General features: G+C 33.6%; 1 protein-coding gene and 1 long non-coding RNA gene across 2 annotated transcripts in view; one reads left to right on the top strand and one right to left on the bottom strand.

The window, feature by feature from the left end:
• LOC122711754 (homeobox protein abdominal-B-like) overlaps window positions 1–20761 on the top strand; it is a 113961-nt gene that overhangs the window by 73465 nt on the left and 19735 nt on the right. The gene's annotated exons all lie outside the window — the stretch shown is intronic.
• Window positions 6217–7558, bottom strand: LOC122711755. The gene is made up of 3 exons (XR_006346177.1): window positions 7434–7558; window positions 6725–6938; window positions 6217–6352 (listed from the first exon to the last, which is right to left on the bottom strand). It is a non-coding gene; the product is annotated as an uncharacterized LOC122711755 (long non-coding RNA).

The following is a 20761-nucleotide window of genomic DNA, read 5'->3' on the forward strand; positions in this document are numbered from 1 at the left end:
AAAAAAAAAAAAAAAAAAAGAAACGACGAAATCACTTAATCGAATCGAAGCTCCGTTGGAAAAAAAAAGAAGAAGAAAAAACAATCCTAACCCAACCTAACCTAGCTAACTATAACCAATGTCGTAAAAGTTTATCGATTTCTAGCGTTGGATAAGTGCGACGAGTTTTGGATTTTTATCGTGAAAGGGTTGCCCGATCGTGGAGGTCATGGGAAACGTGTTCAAAGATGGAAACGACTTTGCGCCGAGTTGGCAAGCATGGCCGCCGTCGGCCGATGGCGTTCGATCCACTCGTTGGAAGAGACGGCGAGAGCCTTTGCTTCTCCTTTCACCCGTGTTTCGTGCCCCCCCCCCTCTCCTTCTTCCACTTCGTGGAATCGTGGATTTTGGCGAGAGACCAAAGAGTGGAGAGAAGGGTCGAGTACGGGCTCTCGAATACGCGATTTCTTCAGAGGTTCTGCGAAACGAAACTCAACCTTTCGATTCGAGAATAATTCTCGATTTTGCTTTTGGTTTTGCTGTCCTTCGATTCTACTGTCCTTTGATTCTGTTGTCTTTCGATTCTGCTGTTTTTTTGATTGTGCTATTTTTTGATTCTGCTGTATTTTGATTCTGCTGTCTTTTGATTCTGCTGTCTTTTGATTCTGCTGTCTTTTGATTGTACTATTTTTTGATTCTGCTGTCTTTTAATTCTGCTGTCTTTTGATTGTGCTATTTTTTGATTCTGTTGTTTTTCGATTCTGCTGTCTTTTGATTGTACTATTTTTTGATTCTGCTGTCGTTTGATTCTGTTGTCTTTTGATTGTGCTATTTTTCGATTCTGCTGTCTTTTGATTGTACTATTTTTTGATTCTGTTGTCTTTTGATTCTGTTGTCTTTTGATTTTGCTATCTTTTGATTCTGCTGTCTTTTGATTGTACTATTTTTTGATTCTGCTGTCCTTTGATTCTGTTGTCTTTTGATTGTGCTATTTTTTGATTCTGCTGTCTTTTGATTGTACTATTTTTTGATTTTGTTGTCTTTTGATTCTGCTATCTTTTGATTGTACTATTTTTTGATGCTGTTGTTTTTCGATTCTGCTGTCCTTTGATTGTACTATTTTTTGATTCTGTTGTCTTTTGATTTTGTTGTCTTTTGATTGTGCTATTTTTTTGATTCTGCTGTCTTTTGATTCTTCTGTCCTTTGATTCTGTTGTCTTTTGATTGTACTATTTTTTAATTCTGTTGTCTTTTGATTCTGTTGTCCTTTGATTCTGTTGTCTTTTGATTGTGCTATTTTTTGATTCTGTTCCTTTTGTTCTTTGATTCTGTTGTCTTTTGATTCTATTGTCCTTCGATTTTGCTGTTCTTTGATTCTGCTGTCCTTCGATTCTGATTGATTTGATTGATCGGCTCGTGGATCGAGATAATTTGTGGAGAATTGTTGAAATTATCGAATGAATCGAAATCAGTTGGATTTTACGTACGAATTACGTAAAAATTCGATGTTGTAAGTGGTTTTTTTTTTTCGTGAATTTTAAAATGATTAGAAAATCATTTAGGAAGGATCGATATGTTCAATAGATATGTAATTCATTCGTATTGGGTTTAATTGTATTTTTGATTGGTTTAATTAATTAATTAATTCGGTTTTCGGGCACGATTTAGTGATTTTTGTTGAAACATATTTGTTGTGGTATGAAAAATTATTTATGTTATGTTTATTTTTAACTGTCGAATAATTGATCTGTTTAGATCTGTTTAAAATGATTTAATAGTTTTTGGTAATTTAATTTTTTTATTATGATTAATATTATTATGATTAATAGTTATATTATAGTTATATTAATATTATTATGATTAATAGTTTTTGTGGAATTTATATATCTGTAATTGTTAATGATTATATATCTGTAATTGTTAATGGATTAATTGTGTACGTGGTAAATTTTAGTATTATTTTTATAGTTATAAATAATAATAATTATTATGTGTGAAAATTAGAATAGGTCTCTCTTCTTACTCTTTTGCCGAAAAGTCTTGGGAAAAGTGAGTTTTGTTGAGAATTCGATAAAATTAAGAATGGTTGAATTGAAAGGGTTCGAAATTTTCCTTAAATTTCAGACTGGAATTCAAATCGATGCAAAGAGAACAAGATTTTTAAGATTTAAAAAAAAAGAAGGAAATTAATCAAAATCAAGATTTTCAAAATCTAAAAAAAAAGAAAGAAATTTATCAAAATTCGGGAATTCAAATCGATAGAAAAAGTAAATGGACAAAATTCTCAAAATTTAAAAAGAAAGAAGCAAATTAATCACGAATTCAAAATCAAGATTTTCAAAATTTAAAAAAGAAAGAAGCAAATTAATCACGAATTCAAAATCTAGATTTTCAAAATTTAAAAAAAGGAAGAAAATTCGATACAAGAAGCAAATGTACAAAAGATTTTCAAAATTTAAAAAGAAAGAAGCAAATTAATCACGAATTCAAAATTTCAAGATTTTCAAAATTAAAAAAAAAAAAGAAGTAAAATTCATCAAATTTCACGAATTCAAATCGATAGAAGAAGTAAATGGACAAGATTTTCAAATAGACAACATTTCCAAATTTTCCTTTTTCTTCTTTAAACAAGAAATAAATAAATAAATAAATAAATAAATAAAAAGAAGTGGAGGCAAGATTACGAAATTTTTACGAAGAGAGGCGAATTCTCAAGTCGGGCAAAGGAGGCGAGATACCAACGCGGAGAAATAGAAACGTTCCAGCTGGAAGGAGGCGCACGTGTGGAGGGAACGACGGTTGCCCACGCACGGTGCAACCCGAGCCAGCCATTTTGAATTCCAGCAGGCTTTCTGCAGCGGGCGTGGGGCGGGGGGGAGGGGGAGGCTGCGGATACGGGTGTCCTCGTCTTATTTTTCAGATGTCAAAGGACCGAGGCCACGAGGCAATATTGTTGATACTTGATGTTGCAGCCGTATCTCCTCTTGGCGGGAGATCCACTTCTTTTCTCTTCTTCCCCTCCATTTTTTCTTCTTTTTCCTTTTTCTACTCGGTTTCTACTAGCCTCTTCGATCTTTTTTCTCTTTTTTTTTTTTTTGCGGTAGTCTCGTCTTCGATTTTCGTTCCCTTCGATTTTTTTTAACGTTTCGTTCCTTTTCTTTAAAGTGGAAAATTGAAAAATTATACAAATTATTTTTTTTAATTTTTGATTGCAAGAGATCGGCGAAATTAAAGAATGGAGCGAATTCACTCGATAGCCATTTTGTTAATTCAACGATATCGTTAAAAATTTGCAGATACGCATGCGCGATGTGCGATTCTATTTACAAGAGAGAAACGTATTTCTTTAATTCAATCCAATTTCTTCGAATTCTTAAAAGCTTCAATTCTTCATAAATCCATAAAAAAAATTAAAATAATCCCCTTGTATATAATTGGAATAATCATACTCAAATAATCGAAATAATATCAAAAATTATTAGATAGATATAAATGATACGACAAGTTGTGAAATCATTTCGTCGCGACACTCGAATAACACTCGTTGGAAATGGAAACACCGATATATATAACGATATAAATAAATAATGTGAATCGTAGAACTTTGGAGAGGAGACATGCTGTAAAGTTTACAAACGTTTAATCGAGCCGAATATATATATATATATATCGTTATATCGTTAGCCTCGATGTAATCTAAAGTCGGCTGTGCCCACGATCCGGTGGAATGGAGGTCTTTGAACGCGAGCTCTTGTCCCCTCCTTAATGGCGGCTGCGATTCGGAAGAGATAGAGGGCAATGGAATGGCTGAGTTTTCCACTTAATCAACCGTACGAGCCGCGGCAATATTCATAACTTACCAACGGGGTTTAATGTCGTAAAATCTTTATCCTTGTCGTGTCCCGGGTTTTTTTTTTTTTTTTTTTTCTTTTTATACAGAAGCATCGAAATTTATTCGAATTCCCTGGCCGGTTGTGTCGGCCACCATTTTCCGCGCATGCGCATTCCTTTTTCAAAGTGCAGCCTACTCTTTGTCATTGTTGATTGGCTGTGTAGGTAAGTACGTTTCGGGAACGTGATTGGTTAGGTGTTCAGGTTAAGGTTTAAGGTTAAGGTTTATACTACTCTGATTATACTCTAATTTGTTTCTCGTCTGAAGATAAACATTGATCGATCATTATTCCGATTTCCCTCCACCTTGTTATTTATTAACGAGGATTTTTATTATTCCGTTTCTATTTATCTTTTTTGTTTTTTGTCTAATAAGCTTTTGTCTAATAAGCTCCTCTCTCCTCGTTTCTTTCATTTCCTCTCTTTTGGCTCTTCCACAACGGTTTCTCGCGTAATAAGATGGAGAATTTATTTTCCTCGCGGCGTATAAGTTCGCTTATTATGCGCCTCGCGTGTTCGACGCTCGACCGGTTCGTTTATCAACCGTTTGAATTTTTCCACCTTCGGTTTCCTCCGTCGACGACCTCGATAGTCGTAATTTTTCCTTGTAGTTGTAATTTATCACTGTTTGAAATATATACATATATATATATTATATATGTGTGTGCTCGAACAGATCTATCGAAATTGATCGTAAGTGTAACGTGTCAAGGTTGACTCTGTAGGTAAGGTAGATTCGTAGGAAAAAATTCCCTATTTTATAGTTTCCTTTTTCCTTTTTCCTTTTTTTTTTTTTTTTTTTTTTTTTAAAACGACCTCGCTTTTCCTCCATCTTCGAATTGTTATTGCCGTCCTTGAAGTATTCGTCTTCTAAATGGTGCAACTCTTGGACGATATAACAGCTGCAACAGGAAAACGTTTTTTTGTGTTTATCTACGATAATTCGGCGTTTAGTGCGGCAAAGAATGTTAGGAGAGATAAAGGAAAAAGTGGTAATACAATATACTTCCAGCTCGTCTTTCAAACATTATTTTCATATCTAAGAAGAAATTTTTCAAACGAGAAGTTTTTATTTTAAAATTCCGTCCTCTCCTCTGAAAAATTTTAATATCGATCATAATAATAATGCATAATAATGGATAATACCATTCGAGTTCATATATATATAGAAAAAAATTATTATTTATCATCCGAGAAAAATTCCTACAAAAATTTCTTTTATGATCTCCACGACGCGCGGGGGGGGGGGGCATTACCAAAAAGCGGAGGCGGCGCCGAAATCGGCTCTGCTTTTGGTATCGCGCGCGCACGCGCACGTTTTCGTGCGGCCGGTGATTATTTACACAACGAGAATAGACTTCTATATCAACTTCCTATGTTTGGGATCGCGTGCGCGCGCATAAAGCCGCCCGATCTGTAAACGTTGCGTTTTACGAGCGACGACAAGTTTACGCGAATCGCTCGTTACCTTCTCGGCTTTAACCTCTCTCACCGCTTGCGCGATGAAACGAACGAGAATTTCGACTCGCGCCGGTAGTGAGTCCTTCTTACCTGAGGAACTTTTATCTTTTTACTTATTTAACGATACGGGTGTAAAAAGGGATTTACATGAGACGAGAAGCGAAAATAAAAGTCAAAATCAGAAAAAAAGAAAAGAAGGAGTGGGGAGGTTGTTTACGTGAAACAACGAGTTAAATATAGATAGTTGTTGCATGATCGAAAAAAAGATGGGAAGCTTTTATGCGGTTGAAAATGATTTTGGAAAAAAGGAAAAATTGTTCCACTACGTTACCTACATATGATAAAATATTAATGATTCGAACAAAATGTGATCTTGCAAAAAAAAAAAAAAAAAGAAAATAGGATATATAAAATTGCACCAAATGGTGTAAAACTTTTCCAATTGAGACTACAAATAACGAGAATGTGAATACGAAAGTAACGATTGTTAAGAATGCAAAAGAATTTTTTTGATCGAAAAAATGACAATTACGACAATTAACGATCGAGTTTAAGCAAGAAAAAAAAAAGTTGGGTTAGGTTGTAAAATGACATCTGTTTGGAATTAAGATAACGATTAAATAGAAAGCATTTAGTGTTCTCGTAATAAATATATGCGGGATTTATGTTCATGAAGTGTGCTTAAGGTTGATTTACACTGGACAGAGTATGAGACAGACTGTTGCTCATATATTTACATATACTTCATTGCCGCGTTGGATGGAGATTAGAAATATTCGAAGTCGTCTATTTGGACAGGCGGCTCTATGATCGAGTGAAAGACACTGGTGTGTTGTGATTGAACTATTAGTTATGGGGTCAATTGACGGGAGGAATGGCGGCGTTTAATGATCGTAAGGATTCGAGACGCCTGGCATTAGCTTGATTAATGTTGACGTTCTATTGAAGTCTGCATAGAGAGTGGCATGTCTGTGTAATAATCTTGAACTCCTTCATAGTTTTAAAACCAACGTTCCTAAAACTGGTCGAGGAAACAGAAATTAGTGCAATGGTTCCAAAAATTTTTAAGGCATGTTTCTAAGAAATATTGAAAAAAAAGAAGAAAGAAAAAAGGAAAGGAAATAGTTTGGAAATTATCGAATCGATATATGATTTATTTTATAATATGTTTACACGTGTAAACGTAAACTTCGAGATTTATTTAATGTTGTATTACTTGTACGATTTCGAAAAGATTTTATTTCTTTGGGGCTCTTCGTTTCTTTTATTTGTCTTTTTTAGAAGACTCATTTGTTTACGTCTTTGGCTGAATATTTACGTGACCGATCTATTTTTCTCATCGAGAAAATAACCTTTCATCTTCGTGAAACGAAGCTATTTACGATACACTCACCCTTTGGAATTTCCTCAGTGTCCCAATGATGGGCAATGAAATGGGGTTGTTTTCTTCCAGAGCCGACATTATCGACCCACCCCTCTCTACCTTATCGATTACTGGCTAATGACCTTTCGCGTGGTTCGTACGATGGCGCTGCGATCGAAACAGAGCTTCGAACCCTTCCTTTCGCTATACGTCACTTCACTTCCTTCACCCTTATAGCGAAACGCTGTAGGAAAAATCAAATTGGTATAATTTTATCCGGAAGAATATTTTAAGCAGAGAATATATACTGCTTCATCATTTCTAATTTCAATCGTAACTTTTGCTTTTTATATTTTATTCCTTTACATTTAAACAAGATAACTTCGCTCTTATAAAATATCTTTGTTTATTCAATATTTTGTATCGTCTCGAAAGAAAAGAACAAAGCACGAACAAATTGAAGCAGATTCTTTCTTCGTTTTACATCCCAATTTTTTTTATAATCACGTTAATTTTGAAATTAAAATTAAATCGGGTAAAATTTTTTCCAATAAGATTCTTAATTTTTCTAAATATTTCAAACAAAATGGTATTTCTTGCAAAAATCGTGGAGAGAAACGTATCAGCTTTCGCAAGATTCCATCACCGGTGTTAAATCGAGTAGACGCGGCGGAAGTTGCATGCGCGCACGATCCGCAATCGCGTCGTTCATCTTTTATATATACCTTTCTCCATTTACCTTTCAGAAAAGATTCCATCTCCGTCCATTTTCCATAACAATGATTCCGCCCCTCGAACCGAACCCTCCTTTTTCACCCTCCCTTTGTCAATTCCAACCAGCGTTTCCATTTTTCTTGCTCTGGTGAAAAAAAAGGTCCCAAGATTATTCATCGTTCCTTCAAATTTATTCCTTATTTAGTTATTCGATCCCTTGGAATAGTTTCGCATAAATAATTTTTATCTTTTTATTTGATCGTTACTTTCAATTCTCTCCGTATAATTTCATCGTATGAATTTTTCTTCCAGATCTAAAAATGTAATATAGATATTCATTACCTACAGTAGGTAATTAATTATAACAATTGATTTATTTATTTCTCGGTAAAATAGAATCTATTGCTACGTTGTATAAACTGTATATCTGTATATACAGAGACAGGAACAAAAAGAAAAGAATATTTTCGATATAAATTAAGATGAAAAATGTATACGTACAGGATATAACGTTATAATAAAAGGGCATCGAGTGCAACAAGTGCGAATACTCTTCTTAAATCTCAAACAAGATCTGATACTCGCTCGAAATCTAAAAATTAAAAGTATATTAATAAAAAAAGAGAAAAAATCACGCTCGGTCGTTTCAAAAAAATCCTTTTTTTTTTTTTTTTTCGAATTTGAGGGAATCGCGTTGTTCTTCGAGGTCTCGTTTCACAATGGATATAACCTCTTGAACTTGAGGAATACTCGAAACGAGCGTTCAACGCGTAGTATGGAATTGACGCGTTCTTGAAAATTTCCAAGTTTCTTCTTCCTTCTTTCACACCCTTCGAGAATGTAATGGCCGTAACTAATCACCACGTTGCTCGACGTGTTACATTTGATAGTCGAAACTCGTTTCTGTAACAAGGAATATCATTCACCCGATTCCTGGAACGATATTCAGCGTGAGATTAATATCTATATGAGAAGTAAACGGAGAAACCTGATTTTCATTATTTTCATCGAATAAATCGAGGAAATTTTATTATATAGGCACGTGGATTCGGAATAATACAGAAATTTGCAATTTATAATATAAGATAAAGGAATTTAATGATGTACAAAGATTTACAAGATTTTTTTTTTTTTTTTTGAATTTCGGAGAGATTAAGAGATCGAGGAGATAGACGGAATTTTTATTAAAATTTTATGAGTGATAAAACGTGATAGATATAAGTTTCTCTGCTTAATTAATTACCAAAATGGCGAATTGTTATTATTTCGAGATTTCAAATTATACGAAGAAAAACGATACTCGAAAATTTTTGAAATTCAAATTATTTAAACAAGTCACTGTTTACAATGTTAATAATTATCGACATTGATATATTATTCGATATATATATATATATATCTTCTCAAATTCTCTTTTCAAAATACAAAATCCACGAATTTCAAGCGAATCTATTCTCCGACCCGGCTGGGTGAATCGAGTAAACTTTGTACAGCTGAACGGCAAATGCGCGGCGATCTAAACAGAAATTCCCTGTGCGTGTAAACCGAGAGCTTTCCTCGGCTCTGATGCAATGAATTCCGATGTAAAGAAAAAAAAAAAAAAAAAGAAAGAAAAAAAAACAGATCGTCGAATTGTTTATTCGACGTGGTGGAAAAAATTCTTCGAAGGAATAAGTTGCTTCCAACTTATTTTTCCAACGTTTAAAATTATCTTATTTCTGAAAAATTCACATTTTTCGATTTTAGATTGGTAGATTTTTTTTTTAATAATTATATCTGCAATTAGCATACAAAATAAAAATTTGTTAACAATGAAGATTAATATTAATGATATAATTATAAATTGATTAAAATTATGAATTAGATATATATATATATATGTGTATGTATTTGATATTTTTAAGTGGAGTGAAATAATAATGAAAGCTTTTTAAAAAAGATTTTTAAAATATGATTTACAAGCGAATGAAGTTGAATGAGTTTCGAATAATCGGGGAATGTTTTTCCATTTTTTTAAATCGAATTTTATTACATTATCCTGATCGACCTTGGAATTTTTTTTTTTCCATCCTTCGATTGTCAAAATAATTTCAACACTTTGGCCGCCATTTCCGTAACAATATAGTTAATTTAATAATTTTGTTACCATAAATAAAAAGATACGTACCTATGTATGAAGAATAATTAAGTGTGTCCATAGAAAATAGGAATCGTGATGATTGGCAAATGACGTTCGTAAGACACGGTTGTAATTGAGATTCTTGCCAGATTATCGGAATTTTTTTTCTGTTTTGCATGCGCGAATATACGTGTCCACTCAATTTAGCATATTAAAAACTTCAAATCGTCGTCTTTAAAATTTCAACAAGAAGAGAGAGAGAGAGAGAGAGAGAGAGAGAGAGAGAGAGAGAGAGAGAGAGAGAGAAAGGAAAAAAAATCGATAAACGTTATTCCCTCGAAACCAAATTCCAATCCTCCAAGAAATTTAAATCGTTCGATTCGCGTGTCATATTCAAATCTATTAAAAAACGCGCATGCAATACACACACACACACAGACACATCAAACTCGTCTTGAATTTCTCCATCCCCATCGAAATCCTCGATCTATCTAAGAAAATTCAAATTTAACAATTAAATTAAAACTTGCGGTAAAAAAGAGAATTTTACAACGTTAATTAATAAATAAAACGTTTATAATATAAATATAAAAAATTGTAAAAAGAAAAAAGAAAAAAAAGAAAAAACGGTTGAAATAAGAGGAAAGGCGGGCGAAATAAAGTCTTATCTAAATTCTCGGCCTCGGATAGGAGGCGAAAAAAAGGGAAAAGGGGGCGGACGTCTGGAAAGCAGACATTTTACTTCCAACATGGACGAATATAAGAGGATACGAGTGAGAGAAAGAGAGAGAGAGAGAGGGAGAGAGAGACGGTTGGTCGAGGGTTGGGGAGAAGCGGGGAGATAGGGTGGAACTGGCTGCTGACTCTCATTAAGTTAAATTGTCTCCGAGGATGAGCTTCCTTAATTACTTATCCGATGTCTCGCCTTTTATTCCGCGCATACCGGCGCGGATACAAATTTTATTCGCGATCCTTGTACGTCGAATACCTGAGAGAGTGGAATCGTAATTAAAAACGGAGGATTTTTGGGGAAGTCGTTTGACTTTTTTTTTTTTTCTTCCACTCTTTATTATTCGCTTCGTGGAAAAAATTTTTTTTTCAATCGAGATGATGAAAAATTCTTGGACTCGTGACAATTAAATTATCCGTGCGATATGTAATACATTAATCTATCTTTGATTCTTTGAAAAGAAAATTTTTGTGTCCTTCCGTATGAAGAAATTTTCAGTTAATAGAAATAAGTAAAATGACATTTTGATTTATTTTTCGTAAATCAATTAACGCTTTTTATCGTGCATTTTTTAAAACCTTGGCTAATAATAAATATCCTTATCTCGAGGCAGATGTAAAGAAAATGAATAATAATGATAATTTTCAATCTCATGTATCCATCTGTTATTTTACATTTTTTTTTTTTTTTTTTTTTTTTTTTTTTTTTTTTTTTTTTTTGCGTCACCATCCTGCCTTGTACGTTCACCTTTCGACGTGGAAAAAAGGGTGAGAGGAAAGGAAGGGCGAGGAGCAAGAGGAGTGGGGGTTTGATAAGAGATGGGGACACAGAGGGAAGGGGGAAACTGCCTCTAAATATGCTAATACTCTCGACGCGGGGGTAATGAGTTCCTCTCGCGCCACCACAGATCCGCTGGACTGCTATGCATATATATTCAGCCATAAACACAAGTTAGATTGCTATATGTAACGTGGCAGACCGCCGTAGGGTGCTCGACTTATTGGTTCCTTCTTCTTTGTCAAAGCGTTATGGCCTCTCTCTCTCCTTTCCCCTCCCCTCCCCCTTTCCTCGCTGCTCGAGAATGGAATATATTTCGTTGCGATAAAATCGTGTCTTGGCGTCGTAGAAAATTTGCAATTTGAATTGTTTCTTTCTTAGGTGGATCGATACGAATAATAATAATAATCGTTTCTATTCTTGATATAATTTTTCCAAAATCGAATATATCTTATATTCGTGTGTAGAAAAAGGATCCTGTTGCAAATATATATTTACGAGATGTTCGCAGTTTTGTATATTTTGGTAAGCGTTGTTTTTGTGTAAATTTAAATAAATTCGATCGAAATGTGCGTATGAAATGTTGAAATTAGGATCACGTTATTTCCGTGGAGAGTCGGTGCTCTGTTCCTATATCCGTCTCCCCCAATCCCTGGGACGTCCATCCCATTTTCAATTTCCACCACGTTTCTCGTTTCCTGCTCCTGGCCTAGCTCTCATCATGGTGGATGCGCCGTTCTATTGGCCATTCCAGTTAACTGCTTCACGCTCGTTTGAAACCTTCCAGACTATGGAAGGAGCATTTCATTCACGAAAAATCGTATAGTTGTTTACGTGTGTGTATATATTCGACTCCTATTAAATTTCTTTCCTTTCCTAATGAATTTCAACTTTTTACCAATGACGTGTCAAAATATAATGAAAACAGTAAGATTATAATTTTGAATTGTATTAGTATCTGTAGAAAAGAATAAAGTACTGATAGATACTGTGTGTGAATAAATGTATGAGAAATATTGTAAATTATTACATCTATTAGAGGATAACAGAATCAATATTGAATTAATCGAAAAATATTAAATAATATATTCGAAATGATTTAAAATTCAAAATGTTTCCAAGTAATTCTAAAAACACTTACTATCTTCCCGGATAAACGAGATATCTCAAACCTAACCTAATCTTGCGACAATTAACCGGGCACCATCATAGTTGCACGATTCAACGATGGAAGAAATGTAGGTAATCTAGGTCGCGTATTTACCATAGCGAAGATTGAAGAGAGCAACTAATATGTTCCAATCTCGATCTGGCGATTATAGTTGATCGGTCACAGACACCACGGTACGCATCAAAGAAACGTAATCTAGGCGACGCATCTACCGATTTAACGGCGGTTAAAGAGGAATAAATCCGTGCTTGAAGGGAAAAGGAAGAGGCGAGGGACCAGGAGGTGGCGCGTGGCTCACGCCACAGCGATGGATCACGATGCCCCGGGAAAAACTAGACTAGGCGTTTTTATGGGCCATCAAATTACGCCGACCACCTCATAAAATGTTTAAGCGGGCTCCTGTGCAAGACGTTCAACCGGTGACTGGGCTAATGTCCTTTGGCGAAAGTGCATCCTTATGTCTCCTACCTGATACCCCATGCATGCCCTTTACCATTCCATCTCTTTTCTATCGTGTCACTTTTCTCGATCACTTTCATATTTTTCCATGCTCTTGTAAATTTTACTTCTTGAGAACGTTCAAGCATCAATGTCAATATGGATGACGTTTGTTGGATAGGTTAGGTTCTGTAAATGTAAAGTTTTTTTATGAAAAAAAAGTATAGAAATGGAACTATTATTAAGATAACCTTTACATACATATTTCATTATCATATTTTATATTTTGGATATTCAAATTTGTTATAAATGCACAAAGTTTTGCATTCTATGTACATATGGAACAGAATGACTGACAAAAATGGAAACATATCATTCACTTGTAAAGGACCAAACATTAATCAAAATTCAACAAATTTTTAAATCATAAACAAGAATCCTGAAATAGAACAACGTAATAATGTAGTCTCCACATTTTTAGCTCCCCGAATTGATGTCAATATATAATTCTTAACATATAAAAATCATGTGTAAACAGAAAAAATGGAAACTATTTTGTAAAAAAATTCTAATCAATATTTGAACACATTTGCGAACCGTTTGATCCCATCACTAGTCATCGGTGGACATCGTCTATTGAATCGTCGAAGAGAAGAAATCCCAAAAGTCGTATCAGCGAAGCGGTACCAGTTTGTCAAGTAGCATTGAAACAGAGACATCTCAACCGATGAATCCGTCGGTAACAAAGAGCGACTCGAAAAGGACAATCGACATCAGACAGAAATGGAAAATGGCGGGAAGAGACAAGAGTCCCTTTTGGCTTTGACTTTTGTTAATTCAATGTCCGCGAGGTTGTGAACGAGCGCATAAACGTTTTCTCACAAACGCGTGGGCTACGGGCGTCGTTAATATCGCGTGACAAGAATAAACGTCGGCCATAATTCAATATTGTAATTATACCCTCGTAACCGGCTTTATTGTGCCGATTAATATGCGTCGTTAAAGTAATTGCCGGTAGCGTGGACTATATCTCTCGCACCTATAATCGTTTAGCCGACTTAGAAGACTCTTCGACACGCGATTCCCAATTTCAGGACGTCATGAACGTTGAAATAAAGATTAATCGGTTTGAGAATCGAAATTGTTCGAAAGTTACACGCAATTGTTCGAAAGTTTCTGTTCACGTTGGCTTGGTTAGATTATTCGTTAATATTGGAACACAACAGGAAATGATTCTATGAAGAACCTAGAATTTTCTAAGAATTTAACGATAAATTCGGTAAATTGGATATTCTATTTTCTGAATTGCACTTTTGAAATATTGAACAAGGAAGAGATAAACTCTCTCTTTCTAACTTAATAATTTTAAAAATATTCGTTAGACGTGCAATGTATCGATATTTTCTTATTACAATGAAAATGGGAAAGTGTGTCTCTTGATATTACGTGACAATTTTATCAAACATTATTCGATAATTTCTACTAGGTAAAAAAAAATTTCTGGTCGATCCATTGCTATATATATTACTGTCGAGAACGAATATATCCGCCCACCGTACGAATATGTCCGCTTAAAGGGTTAACAAAGAAAGCCAATCGGCTCTCTTCGCGCTCCATTCGAAAGGACGAACATAATTTCCTTTACGACCAATTAGTAGATCCAGAAACACATCTACGCCATTCGACCTTAAAGAGGAAGAAGAAAGAAGCAGAAAAGGCGGAGAGAGGTGGAGAAATTTGTGGTAATCTCTTGAAACGCGTTCCAAAGTCTCCCAAATTCTTGGTTTTCGGAATTTTTGCCCGATGAGAGTTAAGATGGAACCTCGAAAACGGGCCAAATTGAGGTATATATAATCAGCCAGCTGCATGAGGTGGGTGGTCTCCATGTGTATCTCGTTTAAAATGACCGCCGCGTCATGAGAACGTGAAGAGGCTCCGTACCGACTTCTTTCTTTTTCTTTTTCTTTTTTTTCTTTTTTTTTTATTGCCAACTTGTGCAACTTTGAGAGTTGATAATTGCGGATGTCGAATACCACAAATTTTTCTTATAGGTCTTCTTTGATTTTTTTAGCATCCTGACTTTTGATTGTGTAACTGTAGAAGTAAAAGTTTTGTATTATTTAAGGGTTAAAGAATGAAGGGTTAAAGAATGAAGTTTGGAAATTTTTTGATGAATGAATAGTAATTTTGAAATAGAATTTAAAATAGTTTTAGAAATATAATTATAAAGTTTTTTTTACTAACTTTTGAAAAAATTTATTTATGGTTTTTTGATTTTTCATCGTGTAATTAATAAGTAGAGTTAGGTATTCAAAGAATTAATAGAGATTTGATATTTTGGAACTTTAGAAATATTTCAATTAATTTTCCAATAAAGTAATTAGATTGTAATATTTTCAAATTTTCATTTGTTCTTTCCATTTTTAGATATTAGGATTAAAAAATACCGAATCGAAAACTTTGGAAACTTTTCCAATAAATCTAATTTTAACTGTAATAATTTTTAAGAAAATAATGTAATTTTTAAATTTACAAAATTTCACTTAACTTCCTACACATGATTTCACTTTATTCATCGTAAAATAATCAGCATCCACTTTTTCCTTTTCCATAACTTAAAAGAATCATTGCAGTCTTCGTCATTGCAGCTTTAACTATTTTTATCGAGACAATAAAATTCATTATTTATAATACACAATAATACATATATTATAGGATTAAAAGAACACTGCTCGATCAAATTAACTGCGATTTATCCAAAATCATGTAAGAATTCCTATAAACATATATTTTTCTGTATGCAATGTTTTTAAAATCAACTAATTTATTCCAAAGTTTAACGTTTTAAGAAATTTTCAAATTACATTATTTTTAAATTTTTTTAAAAATTATAGAAATAATTTATTTTCGAAATATCACGAATATTTCATAAATATAATTTAAGAATTTAACATTTCATGAAATAAATCATTTGATTTCAGTAAAAATAACTAGTTTCTTATAATATATAATAATATAAATGTTTATATTAGATACGATACTACTAACTAATATTATTATATACTTATTACATTATTATTATATTTATTATTCGATATTTTGAAAATTATTTCAGAAACTAATTTTTCAGTGAGAAATTTATTAAGAAAAAAATGTTATTTTATTATTAATTTTGTAATTTGTTCTCCTACATATTCTTATCACAAATTTTTTCAATTAAATAAAGAACATAATCTCAATTGAAATATGTTACTTATGAAATAATAAATATCTTTATTTAAAAATATTATTTTTAAATAAATTTCGTTCAAATTTGCCTGTTTTCCACGAACATTCGTGAAACTTGAATGGTATCTCATTAAACAGCCGACAAAGTAGTCGAGTAACAAACTACTCGAATAATATTTCATGAATAACAAAGTAAAAAATCGACGATGGCAATTAATTAACGAGCAATGTCCTTCTTTTCCTATAAGAGACCAGTAGAGGTCTTTCTCTTGTTGACCTTGAGGAAACCGCAGAATTATTAAGATCTCGAGATTCTTACGAGTTGAAGTGTCTGGTCGTAAAATTGCCAACTTTGAGATTTATATTGGTACTGGAACGAATGTTTACAGTTTTCATCAATTTGGTTGAAATGATACAGTAAAACTTCATTTATCGAAACGAAACTTTTATCAATAGTCAATTAAATAGAAACTAATTGAAATCTTTATTATCTGAACACCTAATGGCAAGCATCGCTTCAATTATATAAATGAACACTATAAACGAAAATAAGCACGTAATATAATAGGTTAATACACTACATAATTCAAAAAATGAGTTAAACGTACGATTGAATCCACTTATCTGAATCTAAACTTTATATTGAGACATAAATTAAATAAATTATATATTTGTCTATATTTATTAATCACACTTAACACTAATTTTGTTTTAATATTATAATATTATATCCTTTCTAACCTCGCACGCACTTTTCGATATGTCTTCCATGACACATTTACTCACTTTTTCATCTATATCTTACTCATCATACGTTCCTACAATCATGCACGGTCTCGTTCAATTTGTATTGTTACCTATCGAACGTATACATAGGGAAATTCTTTTTTCTAATTCAACTAATTCTATTATAATTATTATATAAAATATATAAAATATAAAAATTCTTATTATCTTTTATATAAATATATTTGAATTAAGAACGGTTTCTATTTATTTTCTTGATATATTTATATAGAGAATTAATAATCTATACCAAACATTATTAAAAACAGATTATCCAATCAAATGTTTCCTCATTCGAATAACAGTTTCGATTTCGATAAAACTTTCGATTATCTTATCAATAAATAATCAAGAAAAACACAAATAAACAGACGTATATATGGAAATTAAAATTTCTAACGAATTATAAAACTGAAATAAAAGTGTGTTTCATCATTGAAGAAAGTTAATAAGATTTACTCATTCATGTTCTAATATTCTCTCATTTGACTAACCTAGTTTTTCGATTTCGACAACAAATTTCTTATCGTATCTAATCTATATCTAAACAATAAACAATTCAGCAACTGTAATTACTTAAGATCTATTCATCCAATCGAATATTCTTTCATTCGAATAATAACACTTTCGATGAAACGAATAAATATGCAACCAAAGGAACAGGACCTGTCAATCGAGTTTCCTTAAACGATTACAATGTTACGGTGATGCGTATGACGAAAGAGGAGGAGCGGTCACGAGCGGAATCCGCGCGAAGCACAGCTGCAAGAAATGCACACCTATAGGTACTGAGCATCGGTGGACCATAAAATGATCGTAAAAACTTAATTTTACGAGAGGCATAATATATTTGCCACCACCCAACACCGTCGCCGCCGCCGAATCGACGAAGAGAGCCGAGTTAACCAGGGTGGAATTTCGTAGATGAACGACCGAATCCGCGATATGAAAATGATAGAAATATAATAAATTTGATGAAAAATAACAAAATTTTTATTTGGAGGTGTGTACAATTTTAATGAAAAATCTTTAAAAGTTTCTTTTTTGAAATTATAGTAATTTTTTCTTCGAGACAATTAGAAATGTGCGAATTCGACGAAAGATGTTGGAAATAAATAAATAAATAAATAAAATATCTTTTCTTTTGAAGATCTAAGAAAAGAAGGTTTTTTTTATAATTTTCTTCGAGAATTCTGCATCTTAATAATGCAGAAATTAAATGGATATCCTTACAATATTTAAACAAGATTCTAAATTTCACTTGAAATTCTATTATTTAAAATATTCTTGATATTAATTCTACTTTAATATCTCTCACGATTTTTTAAACTTTTAAAGGTTCCATACATACCGAAATTAAAAAACAAGAAAACTTTCCACACTTTCACTGCTCGAATCAAGGCAACACTGAAACATCTCTCGACACGAAGTTCGTCGACACATCACACCACTCCATAGCTATCACCTAGTCCAGCTTTTATCATGGTGAACACTTCGAGCCATCGTATAACGAACACGTCCTCGAGAAGCACGATATAAACTGTAAGATCGGGCAAACAGGTCGAACGACAAGGGTCAAATGAATCTGGTGGAACATCGCCTTTCCCTCTAGGTGAGGGTTGCACAGCTTTCTCCTCGTGTGAAAAAATTCTTGGGTCCCGATTCGAGCAGATTTCACTGAAAATTCGTGAAAGTTTGGAAAAAAAAAAAAGTTTCTTCGTGAAAGTTTGGAAACTGTCGAGGTATTGAAAACTGCCCTTGTATCAACTAACTTTGATAGATATTATAACAAGTTAATAGATATTTTGAACTTATTCAGATATTTTGAAACAAAGAAATCTTATTAAATCTCATTAAATAAGATTATTATATATTGGACATTAAACATTTCTATAATATTTCGTGTTCTTTTTTTTTCTTTTTATCATACACATTTGATAAAAATTCAAATTACGAATCCAGTATGTAAATGGAACTTGTATCCTCGAATTCTATCCACGGTATCAAGCCTCCAATCTCTCCAACCCCTTAACCACGTTCCTGCACCCTTCCTCTAAAATTTATCACCAAATTCCTTCGTATCTGGTTTACATTGGAGGCGATATAGGCGAAAATACCTCAACGCTTGAAACTCGGCCATTGATCGTCGAGCCAACGTTCATCCCCCTTCAGACCAAAATCTCGGTGATTGTTTAAGAAAAGTTTTTACGACCATCCCCCCCAAAGAGGGGATATTTCCTTAAATCTCGTGCTTGGATCGGCGACAATTCTTTCTTTTTTTTTTTTTTGTCTATTTCTTCCTCCAATTCTTTCATTGGCGGGCGTCGACCGACGATTTCCGTTTTCCTTTTTATCCCTCCGGCCACCCCTCCCCCCTTACACGTGTTATATGCATATATTTTTCTTCAGGTGAAATCTTGTTCGAGGAAAAACGGTGCGCGCGTGCCTTTTCCCTCGGGCTACGTTCTATAAATAATTCAGCTAAAATAATATGATCCCCTCAGTTGGTACAGTCTCTTGGCCTTTTCCTTAGCATTCAATCCTGGCTTTCACCGGCGGGCGTAAACAAGCATGGCCGCGGCGTGGAATTAAGTTTGATGATGGTAGAAGAGGAGAACGTGACTGCTTTGTTCAAAGTTTCCTTCGGTTTATTCCTTCTTTGAAGAATTAGGAGAAATGATATATTCGTTGAGGATAGTTATTAGAAAATCTTTATCTTCCTTTCTTTATTCTTTCCTTGCAATTTGGTTGGAAACGGTATACATCAAAGAGATAGAATTTAATCCCTTTCCTTTTCTTCTTCTTTACCTCTTCTTTGAATCATGATGTATATCCTAAAAATAGAATTGTAATTAATTACACTTCTCTCTTTATTTCTCTTCCCTTTTAATTTGAAGATACGTTATTTGAAGATAGAATGCACATTTTAGAAATAGTGATTATTTGGAAAAAATATCAAAGAGATACCATGCAAAATTTCTCCTTCCAAAATACACATTCGACCAAAACGCAGCATAAAGATAAAGGCGGCCGAAATTCCAGACGATTAAAATGCAAAAACGTTCAACATTGTAACTTAGGTATAACCGATCCTTGTCCCCCATCAAGCCTTATCAAAGAGTCTCTCTTTTCTCTTCTCCCAGAAAATTTCTTTCCTCCATCACTTTATCTCGAGACAACCGGCGATAGAATGCAAAACAGTGTCGCGAAAAACAACCTGTACGTATGTATGTATGTATGTATACTTAGATCGAAGCGACAGATGAAGAAAGGCGGATGAACGGGTGGAAAGGAGAAGAGAATATTTTGGGTTTGAGACTTCGCCTGATGAGGACGGTTCCCATGACGACGCAACCCCAGGAACACGAAACGGTCTAGCCATCCTTGACTCGATACCAGTTGGCTGTCATATATATTAAGCTTGCCAACAGTATACCATAATATACGTATATACGTAATAAACACAATATAAATAAAATTCTCTTATTTTTGCCATTGAATTTTTTGAAGAGCTTGATCTCATCCTTATTTTTTACTTGTGAAAGAATTTGTAATATTTTTGCATATGCATAACATGGTATTATATTTACATTGTATTATTAATACTATAATATCATAGATACTATATTTTTGTTTAATAATAGTACCTGTGCAATCTGTCTTGCTTCTTCTGGCATCAAGTAATAATTTTCTATCCCTTTCTATCTGAAAAGTATAATATATTTTTATCATCTTTTTTTGAACTATTATATTATAATTTTTTTCGATAAAAATTTGGCAATTGTATACTCACGTGTAGAGAATCGAGGCTGACCAGACCACGCTTCTTCAAACCCTCTTATGGCCCCCTCCTTTTGCCTCCTCCGCTTTCACGTCCCTGGCCAAATGGAATATCCCACGCTTATACTTTGTTCCATCTGCGGGTCCATATCGTGCGTTCGAGTGGGTATATAGGTGTGTGAGAGACGGAGTGGAATACAAACGATCGAGCGCGAAAAGAAAAGAAAAGAGAAGAGAAGAGAAGAGAAAGAGAGAAAGAGAGAGAGAGAAGGAAAGAAGAAAAGAAAAAGCACGAGTCGACTCGAAATTGCTGCATTAGGGGAG

Source organism: Apis laboriosa, unplaced genomic scaffold (assembly GCF_014066325.1).
Source record: "Apis laboriosa isolate Shangri-la unplaced genomic scaffold, ASM1406632v1 scaffold17_cov146, whole genome shotgun sequence".
NCBI classification, from domain to species: Eukaryota; Metazoa; Arthropoda; class Insecta; order Hymenoptera; family Apidae; genus Apis; species Apis laboriosa.